The sequence below is a fragment of the Dermatophagoides pteronyssinus genome, unplaced genomic scaffold (assembly GCF_027571235.1).
Source record: "Dermatophagoides pteronyssinus isolate colony J.1.1.1.1 unplaced genomic scaffold, Derpt_VIB-CSIC_2022.12 sq0006, whole genome shotgun sequence".
NCBI lineage: Eukaryota > Metazoa > Arthropoda > Arachnida > Sarcoptiformes > Pyroglyphidae > Dermatophagoides > Dermatophagoides pteronyssinus.
The window spans coordinates 2,206,694-2,219,262 of NW_027461530.1; the positions used below are offsets into that span (position 1 = coordinate 2,206,694).

The 12,569-nt window shown below is 28.4% G+C and overlaps 1 protein-coding gene across 5 annotated transcripts in view; it reads left to right on the forward strand.

The window, feature by feature from the left end:
* Positions 1–12,569, forward strand: part of LOC113789181 (uncharacterized) — a 55,379-nt gene that overhangs the window by 14,698 nt on the left and 28,112 nt on the right. The gene's annotated exons all lie outside the window — the stretch shown is intronic.

Sequence of the window (12,569 nt, forward strand, 5' to 3'; positions counted from 1 at the left end):
ATAAATTTCTCTCTTGTTTCTGTCATTCGGTTACACACACACATTACCCGTTTTATATATAGCGTTTCTGTATGTGCTTTTGCTTGTATCGCTTACCGAAATAAATGAAAAAAAAGGGTTGGATGAAATGATGTTGATGCACACCTCTTTCTTCCCTGTTTATCAAATACGTGTTGTACACACGTACAACACACGACACTCTACTGTTGTTTTCCTAATGTTATTTGTTCACTTTTATCTTTTGTTTAGCATCTTTATTGTGGATTTTTTTTTTGCTTCCTATTCACCAACTACTGTAACATTATATAACATAATGGATGTATACAATGAATGAATGGATTCAAAGGAGAAAAAAACAAAAAGCATGGGTTTTAATGTTTTCACTTTCATTTTCTCTGTTTATTACACGTTTTATAGCCAATGTCAAAGGTTAAAAAAGACATTTACTCTTTTTTGTCATTTATAAAAGGGTTTTTTTGTTTTGTTATTTCAACAAATTTTTTTCTACTCTCTTCTCCTCTTTGGTGTTTTGTTCTTTTTTATTTCCGCATTTTACATCAACAATGAATGAATAATGGCTCAATTACCCCTTTTTTATTCGGGAAAAAACACAATTTTTGCTTTCAAAACCGAAAAAAAATGGGAAATGTTTTTCCGGATTATACAATGTAACAATGTGTAATCGATATGATTTGATAATGCTTTTTTTTTGTCTATTTCGACATTCCTTGCCCGTTTTCGATAATCGATTATCTGGTTTTTTTTAATATCAAGATTTTTCAATAGACTTTTCGGTTGATGAATATGATATGAGAAAATGCATATGTTATTTATGGCTAGAATTTTGAAAAAAAATTTAACTGTAATAACCAAACAACAAAAGCAAAAGTGAAAGGCAAAAAGATATTAATTATTTTCATTTTTGTTGTAGAGAAACTTTGAATATTTTTTTTTTTGTTTTGTTTTATCCGAATGAATTCGTGATAGAGTTCTATTAATTTTGTTTTGTTTGTTTGTTTTGTTTTGTTACCCTTGTTACTTTGTTGTTGTTCAGGTAGCCGCCTACGTTTGATAATGATGTTGATTTTTTTTTCATTTTTGAATTTCAAAATCAAAATTGGCCAAAAAAAATTCGTTTGATTTTCAATTTGGTGTTGTTTCTTTTTGAAAAAGAATTCAATTGGATTTTTTTCTATCATATAGAGAGGGATACTGAGATTTTGTTTTGTTATACAATTCTGTGTGATTACTTTCTATCTATTCAATTCAATTTTTTGTTTTGTTTTTGTTTCAAACAAACGGACAAAATATAAGCAAAAAAAAAAGAAACTAGAAATATAAATCTATATTATTAGCCTATTCTATGGAAAAAAGGATAAAAAAATGATTTGAATGAAGAATTTTATGAGTTTTTTTTTCTTTTTTCAATAGAATATTGTTTGTGTCACGAAAACTTTATTGATTAAGCATTAGTCTCTCTCTCTCTCTCTCTCTTGCTCGATCTATGTGTATTTGCAATATGGACATTAACACACAATGAGAATGTTACTAAACAACCAAATGAAATGAAAGAAAAAGATCCATTTTCAACTCTACCAATCCATAACAGAGAGAAAAGAAAAAAATAAAATAATAACAATCCACACACAAATTGTATCATTTTTTTCAAAAAAGTAGGGTAGAAATGGTTATGAATTCATTCGTTTGTTTTTTGTTTGTTTCTTTTTTTGATTCATATTTCAAACGTTTCTTTTTTTTTTCTTTCTTTTTCTCTCTTGATTTTTATCGTTTTTTTCTTCACCAGATTCTGTGTTTCAGGATTATCATCATCATCATTTTTAGTTATTTTTTCTACTTCTGTTTTCTTAGAACAATGAAAACCGAAGAAAAGAAACTGAAATTTTTTCTTTTTCTTTTCTGATTAGTTTTGATTTTCTTTTCTTTTCTCTTTTCTGGTGTTTGTTTTTCAGATTTCATTTTTCATTCGTTCAGGTTCGGAATATTCTTTTTTTCAATGAATTTGCTTTTTGAACGAAACAAATCATTTTATTTCATTCAGTGCAATCTTATTTCGTTTTTTTCTAAATCAATTTTCTCCATTCAAATCAGTTTTTTTTCATTGAAAAATAAACCGAAAAGGTAATTATTATTATTATGAAATGTCCATAATTTTGTTTCTTCATTAAACATTTTAAATAAAAAAATCCAATTGAAAATCGCTTCAAAATCATTTTTAGAAAGGCAGGAAATTGGCCATCAATTTCTTGTTTATTTGTTTTTCTCCATTCGTTCCTATTCCAATGATAATGATGATAATGTCCGGACAATGTTTTTTTATTGTCATCACCGTATTTCAGGATATCGATTTTGTTCGGTTTTTGCTTTTCTGGTCGGTTTTTTCTTGGTTATATAATTGTTTTTCACATTCATTTCTCCAATATCTATGTTTGTTTGTTTGTTTTTTAGCTTATTATTCAACATATACAATGATGATGATTACCGTAGTTGTTGTTGTTGATGATGAGAATTGATTTTTTTGTTTTGTTTCCCTCGGTTGTTGTTTATGATTAGATCAGACATTCATTCATTTATCGTTGTTGTTGTTTTCAACGATGAAACATTCATTCCAAATGGAATGCAATGTATGAATGAATGTAAAAAAACAATGTTATTTCGTTTCGTTTTTTCTTCCAAAAAAAAACATGGAATTATGATTTATGGTATGCACACACACACACACATTCATACACCCACACTTCCATATAGCCTGATATCATCATATATCAAATCATATTCATATTTCTATTTGCTTGCTACATTTGAATCAATGGAGAAAAATTATTATTATTATTAACCGAAAATATTGTCGATTAATTTGTTATTATGATGATGATGATGATGATGATTTCGAGTGTTTCTTTTTTTCCCCCGAAAAATGATATATTGTATGTAGGTAGAATGAATGAATACAGAATCCAACCACTTTCTTTCACTTTCCCCACTTCAACTCTATCCGGTCATTTTCATTTGTCATTTTATGAATCTTATTTCCGTGAATAATAATAATAAAAACAACAAGAATAAATCAAAATTGATCGATATTATTATCATTTGGCGAAACAAACAAACAAACAAAGTAACCAAACTTATTGACTGGTTTTTCGGTTTGTTTTTGTTGAAGAAAAAAAATCATCATTAGTTATCTTGATGATGACCGTCCGTATGATAATTTTCCTTTCTTTATATTCATCATCATCATCATCATCATCAACGTTCAATGTTTGTTTGCTATTTATTTCATTTTGCCAACAATCATCATTATCATTCATTTCATTCATTCATTCATCAATGTCCAGTATTTGTCAATTTATCGATTACATAATGTAATCTGAATAACTGAATGACTGAATGATTATTTGTCATTTCCATTATTGATTTTGGAGAAAAAATTCACTCACTATGAATTGAATTGAATAAAGATATTCAATAGATTTTTACATTCTTTCTTGTTTATTTTATTTTTTTCCATACAAAATTTCAATTAATTTCTCTCTATTTTTTTCTATTCAATTCTTTCAAGAATATTCTGCATAATATAATCGAATGCAAATGCAAATGCAAACAAACAAATGAAAAAAATAACTGATGAATGTTATTATTCTAGGGAAAATATATTTATTCATTGAATATACAGATCAGGAGCTATTTCAGGCTATTTCAACCATCCGGTGCTATCTATCTATGTTTTTTCTCTCTTCATTTTGCGTTTTTTTGATTCATTTCTAATGGGTTTTAATCTGATGATTCGAAAAAAACTGAAACTAAAACACACATCTTTCTCCAGAATAGAATGCAAAGATACACGCGTGTCCACTATTTTTTTTTTTCTCAATTCTGTTACTATAACTATTGTCGTTATTATTGTCGTCGTCCGTCCATCCATTTCATTAACATTATCCATAGCCAACAACAGAATAACAAAAAACATATTTTTCTCGCTTGTATTCCTCCTCTTCTCGTATTTTACAAACATCCATATTGTAATACAAACGAAGAGAATAATAACAAAGATAGAGAACAACAGGAGAAATTCTCTCTCTCTTTCGAGCCCAGAGATTGATTCTTTTCGTAACCATATTTTTTGATTCTGATTTTGATTCTGATTTTTGGATTCATTAATCTTATTTATTCTAATAATAATGATATGCTCAGTATGATCAATATATCCAACCAAACCAAAACCAGAAAAAAACAACGATGACAATGATGATGATAACTTTTTTGTTTTGTTTTGTTTCATTCATCTAATGCAATATGATGATGAATTGTTTTTTTTCTACTGTTGTTCTGTTTCTGGTTATGTTTTTCTGAAGTTCTCATTCATTCATTCTCACCATCACCAACGGTATATGTGTATGGTGTGATGTTTGTATTATCATTTGATTATGGTTATACTTTCCTTGATGATCATTTTTTTTTTGGTCTATCCAAATGTCGATCGACACTTCATTTAGATTGTTATTTTTCTATTCTTTTTCTTTTTCATTTATTAGATATACAAATGAATTCATACAGTGTCCAGTACAATTACTCAGTGATATTATTGCATAAAATTTTTGATTCGTTGAATGATAATATATCCACTTTCATCATTATCATCATCATCGATAGGATAATAATGATAATGATGGTTATCATCATCATTATCATCCAATATGAAATGATTTGAATATCTTTTTCATACATACACCCACTATATTCAGAATAACACTTATCGAATATCTCATTTCTTTATTATTATAAGTAAGGATTCAATGTAACAAAAAAAATCATTATCATCATCATCATTACCCTGTATGATATCCAAATGGTTAAATGGCATAATAATAATTCATTCAATTCTAATTCATAAAAAAGAAAATCACATTTGAAGAATATTTCCATTGAAAATGATGACGAAAATTGGATTTATTAAAGTTTTTTTTTTTTGGTTCATTTTTTCCCGTTATGTTTTAGGTTTCTTTTTCTATCTCATTTGTGTTTATTTGTCTGTTTGTTTGTTTGTTTGTTTGATTGAATGAATGATTGGTTATATTTGGCGTAGCCAACAACAACAACAACAACAACAATATTCACCAACCAAGTATTTTTTTTTTTAGTTGCTGGTTATTTTGGGTATCTCATTTGATGATATCATTTTGGTTGCCCGTCACTATCATTCATTTCATTCAACTCATCCATCACTTTGGTTTTCGTTTGTTTTTTTTGCTTCCTTTTCACTTCTAATCGACCCAGAAAAACACAAACAGAAATATTCAGTCAAAACATTGTCCATATTGATGATCAGAATGGCACACACACACCCAAATTCAATAATGATGATTTTTTTTCTGGTAACTTTCTTTTTACCAGAAAAACAAACTAACAAACAACATTGTTTGATTTGTTTGATTTTCTCTATATCCATATATATCCATCATAATCATCAACTTTTTTTTTTATTTTCCTGGTCAAGTTTATTTGGTCTGTTGTTGTTGTTTTTGTCTATCCAATTTGGCTATACAACTTTCGATTTCTGTTACTGTTTCGACTTTTATTGAATTATCATCCTTTTTGTTTACTGCTATTCTTTTTTTTTTTTTTTTTTGGTTTTGATTTTGGTTAATCGACTTCGATTTAGTTTGATTTGTATATTTGGATTCCAAATTTCAAATCTCAATTGGATTGTTTTCCTTCTCTCGATATTCACCATTTTTTTTGTTAATCATAAAACGACATGATCAAACAATTTTTTCGTAAATCAAAATGTTACTGTTGTCCAATGTTTCATCAAAACAAAAATCAAAAAAAATAAATCAACTCTTCCAATTTCTTTCTTTCTTTGTTGGAATGTTTCTTTTACTTACATTCTTTCTCAATTCCATCTTTTTTTATACTTGATTTTTAGCTTTTTTTTCGGTTTAGTCATGTTTCTGATCTGTATTGCCAAAATTCTGTGATTTTTCTCTGTCTCTCTCTCACTGCTACATACACACACAAACACACGCACTATTCAATAATTTTGATAGATCGACTTTTTTTTGCTGTTGTTATTCCTTTCTTTTTTTTTGGCAAACAATGTTATAACGTAATCGATAATATTATATTATATAAAAAAACTGACCGCGTCACATTTTGGTTTTTTTGGAATCTTTTTTTATTTTATTCGGGGTGTCTGTATATGATTGCTTTTTTTATTTGGCCATCGAGCCATTCAGATTGATGATGATGATTATTCAACAACATCCCAATAAGGGAATATTTGCGAATAAGAGATTCGTTTACTCCGTTCATTTTTTTCGTTTTTCTGTATGCTTACACATTGATAATGATGATGTTTACATTGAATCTTTTGGCTCTCATCAACTATAGAATCCTTTTTCATTCATTCATTCATTGTTTACAATCAAGCAATATCCATAATAAAAAAAAAAATTCTTTTATGAATGATGTTTTGATTTTTACGTAATCTTTCTTTTTCTCTCTCTATATTTATATATACTTTTTTATAATTGACCAATATGGCGATCCATATACAAAAAATGGAAAAATTTTTCGTTAGCGGACAGATGGGATTCATTCATTCATTTTTTTATTATTATTTCGTTATGGTCCATAGAGAAGGTTTTATATTTTTGTTTTTTCTCTTTTTTGATTTCACCATCATTTCTCATCATAATCATCATCATCATCGGTAGCCAGTTTTTTTCCCCATTAATATTGGTAAAGCAATCGTCCAATAATATGAAATAGTAGCTAGAGAAAGTGACTAGATGCTGATTGCAATCATTGGCCAACCATTAATGGGTTATTATATCGAATCTAACCAAAAGAATCCTGATTCCAAAATCTCTGAATTATATTTTTTCGCTACTCCCGGGTGTTGGTATTCTCTCTCTCTCTCTCTCTCTCACTCACACACCTCTCTCTATTTTCAAAATCTCACTTTCATTCAATATACAGAGAGATGAGTCATTGTGTGTTTTCAATTCTGTATTTCCTTTTTTTATATATTCCTTTTTTTCTGGACCCAAAACATTCATTTGGAATGTGTTTTTTTGTTTTGTTTTGTCGTTGTTTTTGTTTTGTTTGTTTATTTTCAGTAAAGTCCAGTCCATTTAACCACCACCAAACCAAAATAATAATAAACAATTATTGTAAACCAATCAATCATTTATCATTTTTTGGTCTGATAAACAAAAAACAATTCCTTAGAGTCATTGAATGGTGAAACACCAAGAGTGGGGGAGAAAAAAAAATGAAATAAAATACCAAAAGAAACCTAAAAATAAACGCTGAAGAAAGTTTACCTAATATATTTTATTACTTCGAAAAAAAACTAAAGAAGAAAGAATATCTATTCCCAAAAGTTGTAAATATTCATTCATTCATTCATTCATTGTGGTAAAGTAGATACACAGTAACACTACTGTGTTTGGAATTTAATTTCTTCTTTCTTCTTTTTTTTCATTGGTTTCTTTTGGCTTTTGTTTTACTTAATTAATAAATAGCCATTGCTTCTTTGGGGTTTTGCGGATAGATATATATTTACCGCAGCTTATTGTTTCATTTTGGTTTTGGTTTTGGTTTTTTTGCTGTGTGTTTTATCGTTTTTCATTGTCAAAAAGAATATTGAAACATCGATCCACTATAAATATCGATACTGTCTATTTTTATTAATATATCTTAAAGTAAGGGAAAACAAAAACAGAAGATAAAAAACATTTCTGACTAATTGATGATCGACTCTTTTAATATTACCGAATTTCGTCCAGAAATCTGTTGTTGTTTTTTCAACACATCCATCAAAGCCACAAAATCCATTGGTTTTTCTTTTTCTTCACCAGTTTCAAATGATAAAATGAAGATTTTGATTTTTCGATTCGAGTTGAAACCAAAAAAAAGCAAAACAGCGAATATTGTTTAGGCAAAAATAAAATTCAACGATTTGTTAATTTCAGTTTCCTCGCCATTTATTTTTTTATTTCAATTTGAAATGATTATGTCACACACATATATTCTATGTAAACTCATTCATGATGGTGATTTGAAAATGAAAAATATCTTTTTGCTGTGTATGTAAATCATTCACAGATTTATAGTCAAATTGGGCGGTTTGAAACAGAAAAAAATCTGTGATTTCAAATGTATGCGTATTTAAAACATGAATTTCATTTCATTTTTTTGAATTTTCCAATTGAATTTCAACCAATGTTTAATCAATTGTCACAATTCTCTCGCTCTTTTATATATACGATTTCAAACACGCGCACAAAACGCGCGCGCGAGCTTTTCGGGTTTTGTTTTGTTGGTTGGTTGGTTGTAGATGTTCGTCAACATCCGAAACAATGGAAATTTACACACACAAATCGGGTGCAAAAAAAATGAAATCAAATGAGTTTTCTGAATTGTGTGATTTTGACCAAGGTCATTTGCATTATGCAAAAAAACAGACATTGTTCAGTGTCTGTGTGTGTGTGTTTGGTATGTCTGATTCCAGGATCCAGGCTTTTTTTTTATCAATTTGATTTTGTTGTTGATGAGGATGGATGGATGGAGAGTCCTAAAAATTCAAAAAAATAAAAATCATACAGTTACAATAAACAATTGAATTCAATAACGTGAATTTTTTTTTTCAATCGTCGTTAACATTTGTAGTTTTTTTTTCTTCTTTTCTTTTTTACAAATTCACTTTCCCTCTCGGCAATTCAGTAAAAAACACCGTTATATAACGATGATGATGATGATTTCCAGCTTTCATTTTATTTCATTTCAATTCAATTCATTTTTCGTTTTTCATCTTTTTTTTAGCTTGCTTGTTGTTGCTGTTGTTCAAGCTTGATTCGATTTGATTTATTTGCATTTCCTTTTGGATTCATACATTTTGGTTAGTTTTTTTAGTTTTTTTTTGTAAAAAATTTTTTCTACTTTATTTACAGATATGGACCGGAGATTTTTTCTGTGTTTTTTGCATGATGATTATTGGTTGTGTGTGTGTGTGTGGATTTGGATGTTTTTTCTCTGATTCAAAGCAATCAATCTCTGTATGGATGGATGTGTGGATAATAAATTTTAATAATATGATTATATTTTTGTTGAAAAAAAGGGGGAGAAAGAAAGAAACGTTTCATTAACCGGACAAATGCGTATTATTCGTTAAGTTTCGCTCGAATTCAGCAAAAATTCGTTATGATCACCAGATAGACAGAGGTCAGGATGAAACTTTAAATCTGCGAAAAAAAACGAAAAAACAAAAATTTGGTTCCAACGTGGAACCTTTTTCATTCAATAAACATTGAACTTATTAATAATGATGATGAATATTCATCAAATTCAATATCACTATATTACCATTTTACATTCATCCATTCATTGATTCATTAATAATCATTTATCTCACAAATGGATAGGATTAAGAATTTTTGAATAATAAACGAAAACCCCTCAACAACAACAATGATGAAAAATTCATTTTTCAAAATTATTTTTTTAATCTTGAAAAAAATGAAATTGAATGTGTCTTTGTCTGTTTGAATGTTATCATCATTTTTCATCATGTTTTTCCATTTGAATTTTACTTTTGAATATGACCTAATATGACTTTTGATTTCTCATTTTCATCCTATCATCCTAAGACCAACATGATTGCAGAACGAATCTTAATAAAAAGAAATACTTTAGAAAAAAAAAGTCCAAATAGTAAAATGTGGGTGGCTTTAGTTTCTTTTTCTTATGCACTTTTTTTATGGTTTCAAAATCTTAACGCCTCATCTCATTTCTACACATTAATCAATCTATCTCAATTTCATCATCATCATCATCCTCGTGGATCAAGATGGATGTTTATTTTTTTTTTCGTTCCTTTCTCTCTAGTTCAAATGGATGATATCATTTAAAATTTGGTAAACATCCTGTTTTAAATAATGAATAATGATGAAACTAACACACACCAACCATTCACATATGCATAGGAAAAATACTTTGCTTTAGTTCAGAATTTCTTTCTTTTTGGCGAAAATTTTTGTTTGTTTCTATAAACAACTTGTCTCGACGACCATTTTTGTTTTTTCTTTCTAGGTCTAGTCATCCAAACTCGAAAGAATCTATTTCCACCCTAATGTGTACAATATAAAAAATAAGAAACTTTATATCCATTATAATGATGATGATGATGATGTGGATGATAATGATAATAAACAACCCACTCTTGAAACCAACCAAACCAAAGCCAAAAACCAAAACCAATTCAAATCTTCTTCCTTTTTCTCACGACATTTGACCTTGTTTTACTTTGATTCATTCAATGATGATGATGATGAGACATAAATGTTAAAACAAGAGAGAAAAAAAAATTCGCACAAATTTGAATCTTATCCTCCCTCTCTCTCTCTCACTCTCTCTCTCTCTCTCTCTCTCTCGAATGTTTGTCTCGGCTCGGGTCATTGCATTTTGGTCAACCCATATATAGTGTTGATCAATGATGAATATGGTGTTTTTTTTTTGACAAAAAAATACTTTTGTTATCTGAATTTTTCAAAGTCTAATTTCATTTTGAACTACCTAAATGACAATTTTGGATGTTTGTTTGTTTCAACCATGACCCTAACTTAACTAACCAGCAACCAAAAATCAAGAAAAAAGTGATGGATCATCCTATGAATGTAGCAAAAAACTAGGTCTCGAATCTGTGTGTATGAGAACTTATCGAATATAACGACCAACCGAAAAACAAGCAAAAACAAAAACAAAAAAACAAACAAATTGCCCATCAAAATAAGAAAATCTGAAATTAGTAAAGTATATACAATTTTCTGCAAAAACAAAAGCAAAAATACATAACCGAGAGAGAGAGAGAGAGAAAGTAAGAAAGTCAAGAATATTCATTCATTTATTTATGAAGTTTGGATACAGAGAAACAACAACAACAACGACAATAACAATAACAACGGATGAAATGTTAACACGGTTGTAAAAAGTATACCTGATTTTTTTCTTTGTTTTCTGCTTTCTCATAAAAGAAACTTTTTTGGGAAAAACTTCTTTATTTTATTTTTTTTTTTTTGATAAAATTACTTTCTGAATGCTTGAGAAGAAAATTCCTTTCATTCGCTACCATATTAAGTTAGTTTATTCTTTTCTTCTTCGTTGTTGTTGTTGCCTAGACAGAAATTCTACAATAGAATTGAAATTGCATACGTTTCTAGCATGTGTGTTCCATAAAAAAAAGATGCAATAAAAAAAATGATAATAATAATAATTTTCGGCCAAAAAAACATTCTGCTTTGAAAAAATATTACATAATAATGATGATGATGATGAAAGTCAATGCAAAATTGGACCCTTTTGGACATCCATATGATGGAACAACATAAGAATTCCCTCATATTCTTCACAACTAAAAAAAAACATTAATATTTGGTGGAAAATGATTTACTTTCTCATCATCATCATCATCATCGTTGTAATCATTTCAATATTCAATATCCCCAATAAAATATACGCAATATAAGAATATTTGGCTGTTTGTTGAAGATGTGTACATATTCTCGTAGTAATGGTAATGGTGTAGAAATCAAATAAATAAATAAATAAAGAAAAATCAAAAAAAGGAATAAGATTGGTTGTTTGTGTGATTATTTCCAGTATGTCTGTACACATTGTAAGTGAGTCGATATCAATGTCGATTTTGTTAGTGTTTGTTCCAGAAACACTTAGAGTTTGTTTTTTATTTTCACTTATCCAGCGAAATGAGAAAAAAATAAGTATTTTTACGTGATTCTTTTCGTAACACGTCATATACAGTTACAGTTATTATTATTATTATTGCTTCATTTGATTGTCTACAATGATGAGTTTTATCTCTCACCTTATATTTGGTTTTATCCGGTAGCCAAAATTACTTTCATCTAATTTTTCCTTTTTCAGGTTTCTTTATCACATGATGTGTAGTGTGTGTGTAGTGTGTAGTGTCCATTTTATATTCTCGTCAATTTGTGATTTTTCATTTTATTCTACCTTTGATTTTCTGTATTCTCCAAAGCATCCTCCCACACTTACACACACTTACACACTTTGCCTTTATCTCATTATATTGATTTGAATTTTTTTTCTGTTTTGTTTTGGGCCATCAAGAATCATCAGAATTATCATAGATAGATAGATGGATGGATGGATGGATAGTTTGTTTTATTGGTATGAAGACACCTCTCTCTCTCAGTTAATATTATTATACACACCGAATACAAAACTTCCATGATAAAACCGGCCCCATTGTATATAAATGATGATTACATTTTTGCATTACTTTGATTATTATTATTATAAGGCCAACTACAATAATAATCATCATTATAATCATCATCATAATCATGGTAAACAAAATTATAGAAAAACTTAACCGTAAACAAACACACGAACCATACATTTCTTCATTGAATCTCTCTATTTTTTTTTCAATCCATAAAAAACAAAGTACAATGTGTTTTTTGGCTGATGCGTGTTATCATTATTTGCAAAGAAAAAGAACAAGA